Genomic DNA, 21,447 nt, shown 5'->3' on the forward strand with positions numbered 1-21,447 from the left:
TAATCTACACTACACCAGACCAACTAATCTACACCAGACCAACTAATCTACACTACACCAGACCAACTAATCTACACCAGACCAACTAATCTACACTACACCAGACAAACTAATCTATCCCTGACCAACTAATCTACACTACACCAGACCAACTAATCTACACCAGACCAACTAATCTACACTACACCAGACCAACTAATCTACACCAGACCAACTAATCTACAATACACCAGACCAACTAATCTACACCAGACCAACTAATCTACACTACACCAGACCAACTAATCTACACTACACCAGACCAACTAATCTACACCAGACCAACTAATCTACACTACACCAGACCAACTAATCTACACTACACCAGACCAACTAATCTACACCAGACCAACTAATCTACACTACACCAGACCAACTAATCTACACTACACCAGACCAACTAATCTAATCTACACCAAACAATCTATCCCTGACCAACTTATCTACACCAGACCAAGAAATCTACACTACACCAGACAAACTAATCTATTACTGACCAACTAATCTACACCAGACCAACTAATCTACACTAAACCAGACCAACTAATCTACACCAGACAAATTAATCTGCAATACACCAGACCAACTATTCTAATCTACAGCAGACAAGCTAATCTACATCAGCGCAACTAATCTACACCAGACCAATTAATCTAAACTACAGCAGACCAACAAATCTACACTACAGCAGGCCACCAATAAACACCAGACCAAGTCATGCCAGCTAATCCATGCCAGACAAACTGCTTCAGACCAAATAATCAATAGTTCACAGAAAACAAGTGGACACAGTCAGGTAAAAACTGATGACTGGTGGAAACCGGAAAAAACATACATTTCCTCTGCCTCTCTGTTTGTCTCACTCCTTCTGTATTTCTTGTCTTCTATTTGATCAACTCAAACAATGCATCCGTGTGCACATGTGACCACAAGAGTAAATAGGATTTCTATTTCCTGGTGCACTGTAATTGTCTCGGCTAAACTTACAGGAAGAAGCGCTGTACTGTTTCTTTGTTAGTTGCAGCTGCTATCAGTTACACCTCACTTCAGTCTGTGTGAGATATATCCAGATTATTCATTCATTTTCTACCGCTTATCCAAACTTCTCGGGTCACGGGGAGCCTGTGCCTATCTCAGGTGTCATCAGGCATCAAGGCACGATACACCCTGGACGGAGTGCCAACCCATCACACACACACACACTCTCATTCACACACACACACACACACAAACACACTACGGACAATTTTCCAGAGATGCCAATCAACCTACCATGCATGTCTTTGGACCGGGGGAGGAAACCGGAGTACCCGGAGGAAACCCCCGAGGCACAGGGAGAACATGCAAACTCCACACACACAAGGCGGAGGCGGGAATCAAACCCCCAACCATATTAACTACTAAGCCACCGTGACCCCCCATCCAGATTATTATTATTATTATTATTATTATTATTATTATTATTATTATTATTATTATTATTATTATTGTTATTATATATGAATCTACATATTTATCATGAAAACATTTCTGTTGTGTTTGATTTCTTTATGTGTATAAGCAGTTATCTAAGTATACACTTATGTATATAAGTATGTGTGCAAGTATGTAAGGGTGAAGAATATAAGAACTCACAAGCATGCAAGTATGCAATCAGGTAAATGTGTACATATGCCAGAACTCTAGTATATATTGGGGGATGATGTATGTAGCTTAATGGTTATGGTATTGGACTCCCGATTGGCAGGTTGTCGGGATGTTGAAGCTCAGTGGTTAGCGCATTGGATTATTGACCGTAAGGTTGTAAGCTCGAATCCCAGGTCCAAAATGCTGCCACTCTTGGCCCCTTGAGCATGACCCTAAACCCTGAATTGCACAGTTGGAAAAAAATTAGATATTTATACAAGTGTTATATTTACTGTATAAAACGTGCAAGTGTTCCCGTATACAAATACCTAGGGTTAGTGTGCAAGTACTCTATGTTAGTGTGCGACTGTATAAGTATTCACGTATGTAATGTCCAGGTGTATTTAATTATATATCTGTGGTGTGCTGTAATCACCCACGAGCACCAGGTTCTCCTTTACTATTGTTAGAGTAGTTCTGTTCTCCCATATAATTACAGGATTTTTTTGGCAACACACCCAAACTAATTTCATTCCCCCACACTTGAATGGAATTTAAATTTCATTATCTTGGTCGAAAGCCACTAAATTCGCTTATGGGCTCTTATCGTCTATGTCGAATGCCTCTTGCTGCCCTCTCTGGCTAAACGAACGGCCCAAGCCTCAATTTAAATGCTGTACTGCCGACAGTAACACAGGCCAGACATTGTGGATATTTTAAAAGCGACTGAATAGGTTATTGTCTTTTTAAGCAGATATATGACTTCTTTTTAAAGCAAAATCCAGGATTTGTCATACATTTGAGTGTGCTAGTCACTGTAATGATTCAAAAGTAATACAATATTACTTTAAATTACATGGTTCAAATTGAATTAACCTGCACGTTTTGTTACTGTGCAAGTGTACAAGTGTGTGGATGAACAATATTATACAGTCAGATAAAATTTTTTATAAACCTGATATATTGTAATAGCAGTGGTTCTCAAAGAGAGGTCCGAAGACACAAAGGGTTTATATTGTAACCCAACATTATACAAGTTCATTCATTCATTCATTCATTGTCTACCGCTTATCCAAACTTCTTGGGTCACGGGGAGCCTGTGCCTATCTCAGGCGTCATCGGGCATCAAGGCAGGATACACCCTGGATGGAGTGCCAACCCATCACAGGGCACACACACTCTCATTCACTCACACACACACACACACACACACACACACACACACACTATGGACAATTTTCCAGAGATGCCAATCTACCATGCATGTCTTTGGACCGTGGGAGGAAACCGGAGTACCTGGAGGAAACCCCCGAGGCACGGGGAGAACATACAAACTACACACACACAAGGTGGAAGCGGGAATCGAACCCCCAACCCTGGAGGTGTGAGGCGAACGTGCTAACCACTAAGCCACCGTGCCCCCCATTATACAAGTTATTGAATTAAAATCACAATCCATATAATTATCAAAGTTATTACATACCATAATCACTACCCTCGTCATTATGAAAGTTAAATTATATTAAAATAACAAAATTGTTAAAAAACAAAAAAACAAACCAATAAACAAACAAACAAACAAACAAACAAATAAATAAATAACAACCCATCATCCAAGTTATTAAATAAAAAAATTGTAAATATTACAACCCCCATCATTATCAACGTTATTAAATTGATTTATTAGTTTACTTTTAGATTTATAATTGTACACGTTAATAAATAAATTGTGGAAATCATCATTATGAAAGTTCAGTTAAATAAAAAAAATAATAATAAATAAATAATAAACAAATAAATCACAACCCATCAACAAAGTTATTACATTTTTAAAAATTGTGAAAATCACAACCCCCAAATAAAATAAAAAAAATAATAATAATAATTTGGGGAAATCACAACAAATATATATTTCAAAGTTATTAAATAAAGACTTACCAACGTCAACTCGGATCTAATGTTTCGTGTTATGGAAGTAAAGGAACAAAAATTCCAAAAATATTCATAAAATAAATCTGTACTGAGTGCTTCAGTGGAATCAAAACGTTTCCTTTCCATTTATTAATTTCTAATTGATTACTAGTGAAGAAAAGTGTACAGAGTAGATGATATACTGTGTGTGTGTGTGTGTGTGTGTGTGTGTGTGTGTGTGTGTGTGTGTGTGTGTGTGTGTGTGTGTGTGTGTGTTTAATGAGCATGAGGTTGAGAACATAAGATGAAGTAAACTGCAGATACTGAGACTCAAACTGATGGGGAACAAAATGCATGTAGAAATACATCTGTTCAGTCTGAAAGCAATTCTTGACTCCTCAGAGAGAACAAAACGTGATAATCTTTTATTTTATGGCACACACATGTTTTCTCCCAGGCAGTGTGCCTTTTTAATTATATTAAGACCCAAGTGAGAAATCCTTTACTCAAGTATAAAACGTATAAATATTATACGTATACATTTTCTCTGAGTTTCTCCAACGAAACTGAACGAATCATAAAGGACTGTTAATATTAGCTCCTGATGTTATATTTGAGCTAAAAGACATGGAGGACATGAGATAAGGCTAAACCCGAATCAGCAGCAGATAATATAAAGTCATGTGATCTGTTTATATTTCGATTTAATAAGGATTAAATCCTAATTTTTGGTTATCTGATCCTAAAAAGTCACCTTTATGAACTTTTTTTTTACCGTTAATGTCAACAAGGTGTTCGTTCTGTGTTTCTAAGGTTTATTTCTTTATATTTATGATCTGTTAAATCACCAGCAGGGGGGCACAGGGGCTTAGTGGGTAGCACGTTCGCCTCACACCTCCAGGGTTGGGGGTTCGATTCCCGCCTCCGCCTTGTGTGTGTGGAGTTTGCATGTTCTCCCCGTGCCTCGGGGGTTTCCTCCGGGTACTCCGGTTTCCTCCCCCGGTCCAAAGACATGCATGGTAGGTTGATCGGCATCTCTGAAAAATTGTCCGTAGTGTGTGATTGTGTGTGAGTGAATGAGAGTGTGTGTGCCCTGTGATGGGTTGGCACTCCGTCCAGGGTGTATCGTGCCTCGATGCCCGATGACACCTGAGATAGGCACAGGCTCCCCGTGACCCGAGGTAGTTCGGATAAGCGGTAGGAAATGAGTGAGAGAGAGTGAGTAAATCACCAGCAGGACGTAGACAGGTATCAGGTGCAGCGTGTCTAATAATAAGTCTGGGGATGGAATGTAAACTGTCAACCCAGACAATATTATTAATATACTGTTCAGGCAAGGCAGTAAAGCATATAATTATTCCTTTAGGCCTCGGCAGTGCACGTAGAGTTATCCGTGCATCACTGTAGGGTCATTAAAAGTGTTTGCAGAAGAAATATTTGCAAAGACAATTTGGGGTCAAGTCAATTAGTACGATATTAACTGGTGAGATTGATTCAATGTACATATACAGTGCAGTACAGTAGCTATGTGTGTACCAGACATATAGCAAACATAAACCTCAACACGTGTTAGCTAAATCGCGCAAGTTTCAGTCATGCCACTTCAAACAGGATCGTAGGCTAGCTAGCGGATTCTTTATATGAAGCAAAAAAATTGTAAACATCATAGTCAGGAATCACTTGAAAGCTACAACAACGATAAGAAGCTACTGTATTTACATTCGTAGACCACGTTGGATGAGAATTTGGTTTGTCCACCATTTTTTTCTAGAGCCTTCGGAAAATATGACTTCAAATGGCCGACTTTCTGACTGCTCCCAGGTTTTGGAAGTGCATTGTGGTATTTTTTTTTAAGGACTCCCTGATCAGTGCCCTGACGACTCGACGACGGAGCTGATTGAGACGCAGCCACCATTTATTTATACAGGTATATCTGTTGCTTACTTGTAAATTAGCAACCTTCTAAGTGTATGAAGACACATCCATGGTAGGGTTTTAGAACAAACAATATTTGTACATTTACAGCATTTATCAGTCACTCTTATCCAGAGTGACTTACATTTTTATTTCAGTTTATACACCTGAGCAATTGAGGGTTAAGGGCCTTGCTCGGGGGCCCTGCAGTGACAACTTGGTGGACCTGGGATTCGAACCAATGACCTACCGATTAGTAGTCGAACACCTTAACCACTTATTTGGTGTTTTGGTAAATATCATACTGTATCTGCATTATTTACGAGGGAAGATGTTGATAGAAACGCTATGAAACTCCAAAGTAAGTACTCAAGGAGGAAAATATACAAGTATGTGGGATTCCTACAGTGAATTACAGAAAGCATTAACCAAATCCTGACATCAGCAATATATTATGACTTTATTGCTGTGTACATAGTGATTTAGATGATTTGTTTTAGACATTAGCGTTGATTTTATACGCTAGCGTTTACATTTATTAAGAATTCATCACTCTTCTGTGATTCCGCTCCATTACAACACATTGCATTATGATGAAGCCAGTCCTCAGGCTCTTAACGCCATACTGTAGTTTACAGCCTGACTGCACGCATGTGTTAATGGCTGCTGCTAAGTGCCAGATGTGTACGAGACGGATGGCTAAGTGATGTGTGTGTTTTACCTCAGAGCACATCAGTGTCGCCAGCATCACCTTCTTTACATTAACAGAGACATGAATCACAGTAATGCCTGATGGAGAGAACTCTTTATTTTAATGCAGCTTCCTCATAGTATCTCATTTACAGATTGTCACCGGTCGCTGATTAATGCAGGCAGATCTCTCAGTAGTTTCTTGGGCATGAGTGACAGGATTAAAAGCAAATTTTAATCAAAATTAAAATTAATGTTGTAACATTAAGACATCATGCGAACAAGACTTTTGTTATGTAATCGCAACCAGATGTGTATGTGTTCACGGATTCTCTAAAGACCTGTTCTGATCATCTAAGACCTAAGATCACTCATTGTGTGTGTGTGTGTGTGTGTGTGTGTGTGTGTGTGTGTGTGTGTGTGTGTGTGTGTGTGTGTGTGTGTGTGTGTGTGTGTGTGTTCACAGTGTCCCAGAAGCAATCGATTTGTTTCGATTCAATTCACTTTTATTACTAAAGAACTTTACCAATGAACGGAATCATTCATTCATTCATTCATTCAACTTCTCGGGTCACGGGGAGCCTGTGCCTATCTCGGGCGTCATCGGGCATCAAGGCAGGATACAACCTGTACGGAGTGCCAACCCATCACTGGGCGCACACACACTCTCATTCACTCACACACACTCCGGACAATTTTCCAGAGGTGCCAATCAACCTACCATGCATGTCTTTGGACTAGCGGAGGAAACCGGAGTACCCAGAGGACACCCGCAAGGCACGGGGAGAACATGCAAACTCCACACACACGAGGCGGGAATCGAACCCCGACCCTGGAGGTGTGAGGCAAACGTGCCAACCACTAAGTCGCCGTGCCCCCTGGACGAAATCAGCTCAGAAATTCAAGATATAAACCATGTCATTGGTCTTTCAGCTGCTCCCTGTTCAGAGTCATATTTACAGCATTTATTCATAGCAACTTACATAATTTTTTTTATACAACTGACCAATAGAGGGTTAAGGGCCTTGTTCAGGGTCCCAGCAGTGGCAGCTTAATGGACCTGGGACTCAAACTCACAACCTTCTGAGTCGTAGTCCAACACCTTAACCACTAGGCTACCACCACCCTCGGTTGGGTTAGCCCCCTACACGAGAGTCGAACCCAGGCTGCAGCAATGAGAGCACACGATCCTGATGCTGGACCACCAGGAGGCTCAATTCAAGAAATAAATCCTGTAGATTTTAAAATTGAAATTTATCCCAAATTAAGGAGTCAGAGGCGACAATAGAAAAAGAACAAATCCCTGAGACTTAAAAGGGAATTCATCTTTATCTGGGTGATGCCAGATAGCGAGATTATAAATCAATAATTTCACTTCTTTAACTTTAATACTATATAGTCATAATATATGCAATTCAGTGTAACCAGGAAATTTCTTCTTTTCCATGAAATTTTGAGACTTCAGTATTAATTGCAGTCCAAAATCCATCTTCATGGTTCCTACTGTAACTGTTCCATCAACAGCAACGCCATGTATCCTCAGCTGTCCATGTGGAACCGTCCTCAGCAGCGGGAAGTGGAGTCCAAGTGATGAGACGCTGACTAGAAGAAGGATGGATCAGACAAGTCTGGGGAACAGAATGGATCATGCTTACTGGTTTTTTCTAAAGCGTATCACTTTAACAACCAGACAGATTAATTATTCTAATAATTCATCGATTCCTGGTTCTTGTTTGTTTCCTCCTACAGCTTAAATGCTCCTAGAGAAGGAATTACGACCTATTTGGACGTATTACACGTTAAATTTTAGTATAAATGTCTAAAAATGATGACCATAATATACATTGTTTACTAAATTATAAATAAATAAATCAATCAATTCCTTTTGGTATAAGAGAATAAAACACATCAGGACACGGTGTTATAAAAAAAGAAATCATCAGCGATTATTAGTATTTAAGTATTATTATAGATTAGTATTTGTTATTTTCTTCATTGCTGTAATTGCAGCGTGCCTTTGGGCTGCAAGAACGTGTGCAAAAGCTAACTGATTTATTTTAAGCTAATTTATTTTAGATCATCGCTTTGTAATCAGAGCATGTGCTCCAACTGAAGAGATTAGACATGAGGAAATTCTAGATCTTTTCTACAAAGCAGTTAACATGGTTAATATCATGAAATGTCCTAACATTCAAAATAGTGCAGAACGTGAATGATTAAATATTTATGATTTCATGATTCTAAAATTATAATCAATTTTACATGAAGAAAAATACCCAGATTTCAGTGGGGTTGCTTGAATGTGTTACTTTCTAGATGTTTGATTAATGGTGTTTGTTTATGCATCTCCTGATTCTTAAACACACACACACACACACACACACACACACACACACACACACAAAGTGGTTGCATGGTCATTTCCTGTCATTTCCTTTATAAGCTTTATAAACAAAAAGAAAAGTGATCTGGTGTTTGCTGTTAACTCTTTACTTACAGTACCTCAAATTTCTGGCTCAGAGCTTTTTGAGGAAGGATTTTACTTCAGTAGTCCTCCGCTTCTCTATAGCAGAGATGAACAGTTGTGTTAACTGTAAATATAGGTTTGATATCTTCTGCTTATTTTACAGCACGTCACATGGTTTATGGAGAAGGAAGCGCATTACAATTCACAGAAACGCTTAAACTTGTATATATTTGTTTGTCATTTTTGCTAACGTCGTGCAAGTCTGAAAGCACTAAGAGTGTTCTGCACATGCAACCTCAAATGTGACAGTGATTATTCAACTGTGTGCACAAATGCAAGCCCTGACATGGCAAAAATTGGAGTATGATGTCACAACTATTTGTGTCACAACAAATTTGAGTACGATGTCACAACAAATTTGAGAATGATGTCACAACTATTTGTGTCTCAACAAATTTGAGTACGATGTCACAACAAATTTGAGAATGATGTCACAACTATTTGTGTCACAACAAATTTAACTACGATGTCACAACTGTGTCACAACAAAGTTGAGTATGATGTCACAACTTTTTGTCACATCAATTTGAGTATGATGTCACAACTTTTTGAATGTCACAACAGATTTGAGTACGACGTGAACTATTTGAGTATGATGTCACAACAATTTGAGTATGATGTCACAACTTTTTGAATGTCACAACAGATTTGAGTACAATGTCAACTATTTGAGTATGATGTCACAACAATTTGAGTATGATGTCACAACTATTTGAGTATGATGTCACAACAATTTGAGTATAATGTCACATCAATTTGAGTATGATGTCACAACTATTTGAGTATGATGTCACAACAATTTGATTATAATGTCACATCAATTTGAGTATGATGTCACAACTATTTGAGTATGATGTCACAACAATTTGAGTATAATGTCACATCAATTTGAGTATGATGTCACAGCTATTTGAGTATGATGTCACAGCTATTTGAATGTCACAACAGATTTGAGTACGATGTGAACTATTTGAGTATGATGTCACAACAATTTGAGTATGATGTCACAACTATTTGAGTACGATGTCACAACTATTTGAGTATGATGTCACAACAATTTGAGTATGATGTCACAACAATTTGAATATAATGTCACATCAATTTGAGTATGATGTCACAGCTATTTGAATGTCACAACAGATATGAGTACAATGTCAACTATTTGAGTATGATGTCACAACAATTTGAATATGATGTCACAACAATTTGAGTATGATGTCACAACTTTTTGAATGTCACAACAGATTTGAGTACAATGTCAACTATTTGAGTATGATGTCACAACAATTTGAGTATGATGTCACAACTATTTGAGTATGATGTCACAACAATTTGAGTATAATGTCACATCAATTTGAGTATGATGTCACAACTATTTGAGTATGATGTCACAACAATTTGAGTATAATGTCACATCAATTTGAGTATGATGTCACAACTATTTGAGTATGATGTCACAACAATTTGAGTATAATGTCACATCAATTTGAGTATGATGTCACAGCTATTTGAATGTCACAACAGATTTGAGTACGATGTCACAGCTATTTGAGTATGATGTCACAACAATTTGAGTATGATGTCACAACAGATATGAGTACAATGTCAACCATTTGAGTATGATGTCACAACAATTTGAATATGATGTCACAACAATTTGAGTATGATGTCACAACAATTTGAGTATGATGTCACAGCTATTTGAGTATGCTCAGAAAAGTTTTTTTTGTATTTCTTACATAGCTGAAAATGATGTTGCCTCAGTTTTAAATAATGCATGTTCGAATAATAAGTAGATCCATCGACTGAAACACTGAGACTTTTTTTTCTGTGAATGATGCAACATTCAGTTCTTGGTAGTGCACTTAGCGCCTACTCTGTGTTTGACAGTGATTCAGATTGTACGTGAAAGTCTGCATTGCGCTAACACAGACAGTTCCATGCTGAAGTGGGTTTCATCGGACATGAATTTCCTGTCTGGATGCTTTGAATGCAGATTTGATCACAGCCCTACACTGCGGACCGCTTACTGTACTAATGCGGTTAATGTTGTGCAATACGCTGTTTAAAGGATGAACAACTTTGTTCTTTTTTAAATTGAAGTGGGCTAGTTTTAGGTTGTGCTTGTGTAAGCTTTTCTCTCTCATCCTTCTCAAGGTTATACTCTTTATCTTATGCCTAGAATTCATTTGCGACACCCTTAGACCAAAACAAAGGTTCTTTACACGTTTGTCACTTGTTAAATGGATTCTGCTTTGAACATAGAACATGTAAATAAATAAAAAATCATTTAGGGTTAAACAATCTCAGTTTATTATTTTTATTATCTTTAATTGAGCATACTGGGAGTCTCAGATAAAGTCCATCAAGCATGCTCATTAGAATATTAAGCCATCTCAAATGTGTTTAGTAGGGTTATGGCAACCTTGGAGTGGTAGAACACACAACATCTTCATGGAGATCACTTTGTGGACAGGTTTGAGCCTCGTAGTTCCAATGAAAGGAAATTGTATTCCTACAGCAAGCCATATATGACAGCATACATCCTATACCAATTTTCTGTACTTCTAACTTAGGGTCGAAGAGCCACATACTGTAATGTGACATATATGATGGTCAGGTGCTCCATATACTGTAGGTGTTAGACATGTAGTTTATATTATAAGACTAATAATGAAGACATCGATGGAAGGAGTCTCAAGCATTATTGTCATAATGTCATTTGGTGCAGTACATAAAAAAATGAAACATTGTCCTTTCAGGACTTTGGTGCTACAGTATATAATGACATAAAGCTACATAAAACGACAAGGAACTCGGGCTAGTACAATCACACAGTTCTACAATGATTTGTAATGATCTATAAGTTTTCTGCCATGTCAGAGTCTTCAGTGCAGAAGAGTTTTCCAGTCCTTAACAATGGCTCAATCTCCCGACTACCTGTTTTTTTGGAACCTGTTGTAGGAAATCTGTTATAACATACATAATAACAGCAACCACTGTAGCCGATTTACAGACGTTCCACAACATTACAGTGAACTCTACTTTATAATTGTCGAGAAATCTCTGTTGTATAGGAGGAATGAAAAAATCTTCAGGACATAAACTCACTGAGAAGAATTCGAGGTATTGATTTTTTTTTCACCGTGACAGCTCTCCCTGTTGTGTTTTATTCCTTCTATAACCAATAACACGAACAAAGCAGTTAGCAGAGCGGTGTGTGTGTGTGTGTGTGAGAGGAAATGTTGAGAAAAATGTACTGATGTTAAAATCTCTAACGATAATGTTAATATGTGATTCAAAAAGACCTGAAACATGGAACAAAAGAGAAGACATTTGATAGTAGTTTATATATTAATTCTACATTCCAGAGATCTGCATAACAACCAGAGGAGAGGATGTCATCTATGTTTCAAAGCTGATCGGATTCTTCAATTCCATCATGTTTTTTTCAAAGCTACAGTACATGAGATCTCTACTGTACATGTGCATTCCCATGAACTTTTGCAACACAAGAGGAATGAGGAACGGCTTCTAATACCCTATGTTTTTCTCTTTCTGTCTGTACTTCAGGCCTCACTGGAGATGCATCAAAGCTGTCACGAAGCTTGAATTTCAAAAACGAGAAACATGTAAAAGGTCAAAAACACAAAAGAAAGCTTGCTGATCTGCACTGAGACAATGACAGCGATTAACAGACTAGGATGGATATAAATACACTTCCATCACAAAACAATAGCACAATATTTATAGATTTCAGTGCAAGTGGTAGGAGGAGCTGCTTGGTTTTAGATCATATACTGTGAGGTTAGCTGACTATTAGCTAAAAGTAGCAATGGTTGATTCTTTATTGCTTCTTTTTTCTAGAAGATTGTAAGAAGCAGTTTCAAGACTTGGGGGGTACGGTGGCTTAGTGGTTAGCACGTTTGCCTCATACCTCCAGGGTTGGGGGTTCGATTCCTGCCTCCGACTTGTGTGTGTGGAGTTTGCATGTTCTCCCCGTGCCTCGGGGGTTTCCTCCGGGTACTCCGGTTTCCTCCCCCGGCCCAAAGACATGCATGGTAGGTTGATTGGCATCTCTGGAAAATTGCCCGTAGTGTGTGAGTGTGTGAATGAATGAGAGTGTGTGTGTGTGCCCTGTGACTGGTTGGCACTCCGTCCAGGGTGTATCCTGCCTCGATGCCCGATGACGCCTGAGATAGGCACGGGCTCCCTGTGACCCGAGAAGTTCGGGTAAGCGGTAGAAAATGAATGAATGAATGAGTTTCAAGACTTTGTGCATAAAAGGACAAATCGAACAAATTTAATACTGAGGGCTTTTATGTGGAATTTCCATTTACACTGATTGATTTTGCAAACACTTTTTTTCCAATGTAACCTATAATTAAGATGTTCTGAGCAGCTGAGGTTTCAGTGGCACTCTGGCAATTCTGCTATCCAAACTTATCTTCTAATCACTAGTTCAGAGGTTCGGACCCCCACAGGTCCGCCGTTTGAGACCCATGGATGTCGTAAAAGTTCTGTTTTTTTTATCATTTCTTTCCAACCGTGATGAAAATGTCTGTCTTCTCTTTCTGAGAAGCATTTAGGTCCATTCGTGTGCACTGCTCTGAGATTTATGGATTATCTTTGGATTAACACCCTTTTAAAATCTCCTACACCATTTCTTACAAAGATATGGATTTCTTCTCAATAAAGCGGAGGATTATGTCAATTCAACTCTCACTATTCTCAGGAACTTTACAGCTTGCTTGACCGTCCTTGTAATTAAACCCTTAATGATTCGATCAAGAGCGATGATAGAACTCCGAATCGGCTTTACTCCGTCATTACAGCTAATGAAGTCAGGACATTCTGCATCATTATCATTTAATTAATTCTCCATTATTAACCAGTCTGCACTTTTCCCTCAGTCATGTGATCGTTTGTCTAGAAGAGGAACTGAGGGTGTTGGAGAAAAGCAGGAAGGAAAAATGTATAATCTGAAAACAGCTGTTTTTTTTTTAATACACACTTCTCTGGAAATATGTCAATGAGATGATCTTGTTCCAGAATTTTACTGAGTTTAAGTATTATGTCACCACCCGAAGAGGATTGGGATGAAATAAGACATTTATTGCATCCATATTGCCCATTATTTTACTTAGTAATAAAACATAGTCCTGGTTCTTCCTGCAGATCATGACAGGTTCCTTCATGTTACAGGAAATCAAGTTCATAAAGCCAGAGAGATGGATTAGTCTCCTGGACACCTTTGGAGAACATAGGTGTTAAATGATGTCCAAACCTAGTCAGTGACAATAATATTTCTTATCATGTCTTCTCTGAAATTCTGTACTGGAAGACATGTCAAAGATGAATGTTTACAGTAGATATAAAAGGATATAGCTCTCCAGAAGATATATTTGTAGTTCATTATAGTTTGATTGGCAGCAATTACAGTGGCTGGACCACTCTAAAACATTTACAGAGCTGTATTTACACCACTACTGTGTTCTCTCGGCTGTTTGCTTAGGGCCGTTGGCATGTCGGAAGGTGAGCCTTCGGCCCAGTCTGAGCTACTGAGTTCTGTGGAACAGGTTTTTATAAAGAATGCCTCTGTTCATTGCTCTATTCAGCTTTCCGTCAATCCTGACCAGACTCCCAGTCCCTGCTGCTGAAAAATAACCCCACAGCATTATGCTGCCACCACCATGATTCACTGTTGGGATGGTATCTTCTTAAGCAACTGAAAAAAGCACAAATGTCAGGGTATGACAAAACTTTTCCAGGCCCAAAAATACCCTTAGACCCCAGAGTGTTAAACAGATGATGAGCTGGTGCCTTGTTTCCTCTAGACATAACACAGAATTGAAGCCAATCAGTTCATTCTTAGATGGATGGATGGATGGATGGATGGATGGATGGATGGATGGATGGATGGATGGATGGATGGATGGATGGATGGATGGATGGATGGATACAGTAGACGGATGGAAAGACAATGATGTGGTAAGAGATTTCATTTTCACTACCAGCTTCACTACAAGACCCTAGGTTATCATTGCAGACAAGAAACTATAAAATCCCTACTCTCTTTTATATATCTGGCAGAGGAACAGTTTCAGTTAATTATTACCACATTTGTGTGCCAAGACTATAAGACTCAACCAGCTGTCACTGTCACTGCTACTTTCAATATCCCACTATCCAAAAATCCAGTATTGTAACAGCCACTAATGGTGTGTGAGTTGGAAATGTTGCATGAGCCTGATTTTAACCGGGGATCCGATTGCTCTTCCATATGGTAGCTGAAGGAACATTACTACGCTTTTGGCCTCCTCTCTGGAGCTGGACGGTTTGAGTAGTGACTGCAAAAATGGAAGGTGTGAATTCTGCTCTTTTCATAGATGCCTCTGGAGCCTTCAGGGTGACAAAGAGATTGTTTATAAGCTGTGTGACCTTTTAGGCTTTGACACTGAGCTTACTGTCTAAAGAGAGACCCAAAAAGTTTGAAAGTAATTCAAACAGGGTGAGGTAACATCTGGTGTGACCGGTGAAACTGTTCCACTTCTGTTTGTTTGTGCTTTTATATTATATTATATTATATTATATTATATTATATTATATTATATTATATTATATTATATTATATTATATTATATTATTCATTCATTCATTTTCTACCGCTTATCCGAACTACCGCGGGTCGCGAGGAGCCTGTGTCTATCTCAAGCATCATCGGGCATCAGGGCAGGATACACCATGGACGGAGTGCCAACCCATCACAGGGCACACACACACTCTCATTCACTCACACACACACTACGGACAATTTTTCAGAGATGCCAACCAACCTACCATGCATGTCTTTGGACCGGGGGAGGAAACCGGAGTACCCGGAGGAAACCCCCGAGGCACGGGAAGAACATGCAAACTCCACACACACAAGGCGGAGGCGGGAATCGAACCCCCAACCCTGGAGGTGTGAGGCAAACGTGCTAACCACTAAGTCACCGTGCCCCCATATTATATTATATTATATTATATTATATTATATTATATTATATTATATTATATTATATTACAAAGTTTTTATTAAACTCAGAATCACTCTGTACTCATGTACAGTTATATCTCTTTTTTATGAAAAGAGGGTCATTCACACTTTTTTGATGAATGGTTTCTACTTCGATATTATTTTCCACTTCACCTATAAATTCGACTGGTCATGTAGAGCAAAAAAAAAAAAAAAATCAATCAAAATGTAATCACATCATTCTTCCAGGCGAATCTGAGGCTGATGTTCCCATGCGATGATCAAACCTAAAACCCCATTTGTGTCACTGGTTCGGAAATTGAGACGTCTCACTAGCTCAGGGGTCTTATTGATTAAATGCTACACTGCAGTTTTTTCCGCTCATCATCTGCTTATATATTATGTCGATCCCTGGGTCCTTGATTAGCTGTCTTATTGAACGTGGTTTCAGATGTCTCAGGGCTTTGCTTGAAGTTCAGTTGTCTAATTCTAAAAGGGAGAGTTTAAAAGGCACATATAATATAATATAGTGCAAAAGTCAAAGTTAGGGAGAATTATATACAGTAGTGCGCTGCTTAGGGAATACGATTCTCCAAGAAATATAACTTGTTGATCACAGATGTTCGTTGCAATTAGCAATTAACATCTTTTCTGCTGAGAGAAAAAGTATCTCAGACTTATAGCTGTGACTTCAGGCTGAAATCAATCAGCTTCTAGAAAGATCCGTTGCAGCCTTGCTTGTTAAATAGGCTGTAATGCCCTAATGGTGCTAAATAAGCTGTTTCTAACAGTATTTCTGCTCTATAGCACTCAGGAATTTCTACATTTTACATGTTTGTAAAATCGATTGCTTTAATAATTGCAGGGAAATTGATGTAAAACCTTCAGGATGGTGTGAATTCAAAGACAAAACCACTACAATGCTTAATTAGAGCAGAGAAAATTGTTTTCATGTTGTTCTGAAGGCTTCTATGTAAAGGATGTTTAACTCCTGATATAAACAAGCCCATAAGGAAATGAAGTAGGTTTTAAATCTGAAGTCTAATCACACTGATCTAGAATATGCTCATGTGTTCTGTGGTATATTATCAGCAATCACTCCTTCATGCATCATGTTGTTTGAGTTTACTCTTTATTTTGCATGTTCTTCCGCTGATTAGTAATCAACTTCCTATAAAAATGTTCTTCTTTCTGAAGCGCAATTCCCTCACCATTATCACATTGGGGGGGGGGGGTCTTGGTGAGAAGACACGCCTGGAGACGGTTGCTTTATTTTGTGCTGTGTAATTTTCCCTAATCATCTTTGGCTACTCTCAGTCGCTTTTGAATGTGTAGAGCGGGTGGGAGGGAAACGAGTTAATTGTGCAGAAAGTAATTGATTTGCCACATAATTAGCTGAAGGCAATGTGAGAACAGCCAGCAGAGATGATGATGATGATGATGATGATGATGATGATGATGATGATGATGATGATGGGTAACAGAAAAAAGGCTCATTGCAGATCCATTTTGTTTTCATGTCACCAAAATTTTCTTCATCTGGGAAGGCAACTAATTTTCAGGTCAGACATTTGGTTACATCAGGCGATCTTATCAATATGTTTTTATTATAGGGTCTTGTAAATCAACGCATCAATCAAATCAACAGCCAAATATCCCACCCCACCCCACTCTCTTTTATATATGTGTGTGTGTGTGTGTGTGTGTGTGTGTGTGTGTGTGTGTGTGTGTGTGTGTGTGTGTGTGTGTGTGTGTGTGTGTGTGTGTGTGTGTATAAAAGTTTGGACACGCCTTCTCATTCAAAGAGTTTTCTTTATTTTCATGACTATGAAAATTGTAGATTCACACTGAAGGCATCAAAACTATGAATTAACACGTGTGGAATTATATACGTACATAACAAAAAAGTGTGAAACAACTGAAAATATGTCCTATTCTAGGTTCTTCAAAGTTCTCCACCTTTTGCTTTGATTACTGCTTTGCACACTCTTGGCATTTTCTTGATGAGCTTCAAGAGGTCGTCACCTGAAATGGTCTTCCAACAGTCTTGAAGGAGTTCCCAGAGATGCTTAGCACTTGTTGGCCCTTTTGCCTTCACTCTGCGGTCCAGCTCACCCCAAACCATCTCGATCGGGTTCAGGTCCGGTGACTGTGGAGGCCAGGTCATCTGGTGCAGCACCCCATCACTCTCCTTCATGGTCAAATAGCCCTTACACAGCCTGGAGGTGTGTTTGGGGTCATTGTCCTGTTGAAAAGGTGGTGTGTCCAAACTTTTGGAAGGTGTGTTCAAACTTTTGGTCTGTATATATATATATATATGCTAGTGACAATAAGTATGTGTAAAATGTGTAATGTGTAAAAAATAACAGCACATGAATAGTTTTCTCACACTATGCACCAAGTAATAATGATATATGCCAACTATCGAATAATAGCAAGTGAGTTGTTCTTATTTACACAACATGTAATAAAATGCCTGGGATTATTTTCCTTTCTTTTCCTACTTTTCTTAAAATACACACTTCAGGGGCCCCGATTCATTCCTCCCATTAATAAGTGCTAGCAAATGTTCATGTTCTATGTTTTCACGATATTCACATATCGCAATTAACATGATTTATCTGCTGAATGTGCTGTATGTGATGATTTATTTGCGCTGTTTGCAAAATATTAAAGTAGTAGCTAAATATTTCATGGTTAGCAAAATTAGCTACATGTGAATCTAAGGAAGCTAACTTTAAGGTCCAGAATTCTGGAATTTGCTCCTGATTTCTTTTGTTCTTTCTCAGTATTGAATGTTTTTGTCATGTTCTACTCCACAGTGGGGGTTAATACGAAGTTCATATGAAATTAGACAGTCAGGGTTTTAAGGATTTGAGTCGTTCACTAATTTTCTATACATTATTAAATTATTGTTTATGTCTGAAACAGATACTGCATCTCACTGCCTTTAGATTCATTGCTTTTATATTGAATTTACTAATATTCTGTTTGGTTCTTGGTTCTTACTGCATGTCCATGTCAACGTGCAAGCGGTGATAAAACGAGACAAAAAGCTCTTTCGGGTGTCAAAGCAACAAAACTAACTACAAAACAAACAAAGGCTGTACAGTATACATTGGAGCATTGTGCAGTTTCCCCTGAACTCCAGACTTCATCTGATAGACGTTTTCCAGTGCAGTGAGATATCAAGACAATATAGACAATGTAGTGTGTAAATAATGATCTAGCTAGATAAATCCTGTACAAACATTTTGAAGGCAGCTGCATGTATGTATTAGAGAGGGGATATATTGTATTTTAGGGAAGTTTTCACTTGCAAGAGGATTAAAGAATAGGGAAGTTTGGAAAAAAAGGGAAGTTCGAAAAAAGAATTCTTTAACCAAACAAGGAAGCAAACATCTCTTCTTACACCGTGACAAAACCGTCTGCGTGTCTTTAAAACAGCAGAAAGGATAAACATTGAAGATGAATTGAAGAGAGTTTTCCCAAATTTATCCCAAATAGCTGAGACTTTTTCTATTTCAAGTTCGCTTCTGAACGGTGCTTACAGCACTAAAGTAAAACTAGTAATCAAAGTTTAGACAGAGCTACTAGCATGCATTATTTAATGTATTTATGTCAGGCAACAATTCAAACGTCACAAGTTTTTATAATCACAAAGTTACTCTTCAACATCAGACGGCTTCAGATTCCTCACAGATATGAAATAAGCTTTAACTAATGTGGCATCGGGGGGTCACGGTGTCTTAGTGGTTAGCACGTTCGCCTCACACCTCCAGGGTTGGGGGTTCGATTCCCGCCTCCGCCTTGTGTGTGTGGAGTTTGCATGTTCTCCCCGTGCCTCGGGGGTTTCCTCCGGGTACTCCGGTTTCCTCCCCCGGTCCAAAGACATACATGGTAGGTTGATTGGCATCTCTGGAAAATTGTCCGTAGTGTGTGTGTGTGTGTGTGTGTGTGTGTGTGTGTGTGTGTGTGTGTGTGAGTGAATGAGAGTGTGTGTGTGCCCTGTGATGGGTTGGCACTCCGTCCAGGGTGTATCCTGCCTCAATGCCCGATGACGCCTGAGATAGGCACAGGCTCCCCGTGACCCGAGAAGTTCGGATAAGCGGTAGAAAATGTATGTATGTATGTATAATGTGGCATCAAAGATGCTTTTCTCAAGCTAGCTGTTAGCATTCAGCTAAACTGCTTCCTCAGCGTATTCCCGAAAGATCAGGAACAAAGCTGTTTGTCTTACTGTAACTAACGTTTATCTTCGATGAAAGTGTCAATTCGTGAATGTACAGTACTGTAGTACTGTACATGTAAAAGTAAATCAAATTAAGTGTGGCAAAGGTCTGTTTCTTTCACAGATTTATCTTTTACTTTACTTTCACACTTACGTTCAATTTGAGCGGGTTTCATATTTTACCACCGTACATGTTTTAAAGGAGTAGAACTCCTTTGCTCTCCTGGTTTTGGAGAACATTCATCACCGAATTTGAATAGAGTTGTAGTTGTATAATTATAGTTGTACATATGCTTAAGTATTATAATGGTTTTTTTACCGTTTGTGGTGATTCTGGTGTTCTGTTTGCAACAAACTAAATTACTGTAATAGCTAGAATGTTTAACCACATGTGAATTTAAGGAAGCAAAATTAAATTTGTGTCTGTTGTTTGTGTCCATGTTCAGACATTGAATGTGTTTGTCATGTCTCATTCCACAGTGGTGGTTAATGCTGTATAAAGCTCTTTTTTTTTTTCTCTAGCCTACTAGGGGCAATATATTAATACAAGATTTTTCCACACAAATGTTTCTGTATTTAAAGGATATGCTGATATCGAATCCATTTCTACTCTCTGAGATGCCTCAAGCTAAAATTTGTTACCTTCAACCACTAAAATTCGGAATAAGGTTATCCATCAGAGGGAAAAGCACACATCTCACACTGAAAGCCAACAGAGTCCTGAGTCATTTTAGATCAGAAACATACTGATTGAAAATGTCCAATAAGTCACGTTATATTCCACCGGTGTACTGGTATAAAGGGTTAAAATGAGATAGCTTTTATTATTTGTACAAGAGGTTGCCGAGACTGTACAATTAATATGTTCCGCTGTGCCAACTAGCTGCTAGTGGGAAAAAAAAGAAAAAAAAATGCTTTCAGACGACAAAAATAAAGCTGTCATTGTAAAAATATTTTTTAATTGCCTTTTAATACAAACACAACATTGTGTAAAATTACACCAGGGAAAGTTTTTTTGGTTGCACATCATATTTGTGTTCGCAGAAATCAACACAAGATCAAGCACAATATTCTGAGACGATTGAAGATTTTTTAAAATTACCACAGATTTTCTACAGATTTGGGCTGAGGACGTGTCGTGTGACATCATCACAACACAAACTCAGACAAAGCCCTGTTCAATCGATGTATGTCAGACATGAGTACAGCTATCATAGATATCATATCAATTATCAAAATAATTACAACTGTATGTGTCTACAGAGGAAGGAGTTTTTTAAAAAAAAAGAATCTTGTGCTTGGAATTTTGCCAATTTAAGTAAAAAAGTGCAACAAGTCGTTGAAAACAGTCTTTTTGTCGGCAACAATCGCAAAACATTGTTTAGAGATGCACGTACTGTATCAGCTAACAGAAACTGATCCGTAGTGAATTTTCATTGTTTCATTTGATTCTGTAAAGCTCCTTTAAGACAATGTCCATTGTTAAAAGCT

The sequence above is a fragment of the Tachysurus fulvidraco genome, chromosome 25, assembly GCF_022655615.1.
Source record: "Tachysurus fulvidraco isolate hzauxx_2018 chromosome 25, HZAU_PFXX_2.0, whole genome shotgun sequence".
NCBI lineage: Eukaryota > Metazoa > Chordata > Actinopteri > Siluriformes > Bagridae > Tachysurus > Tachysurus fulvidraco.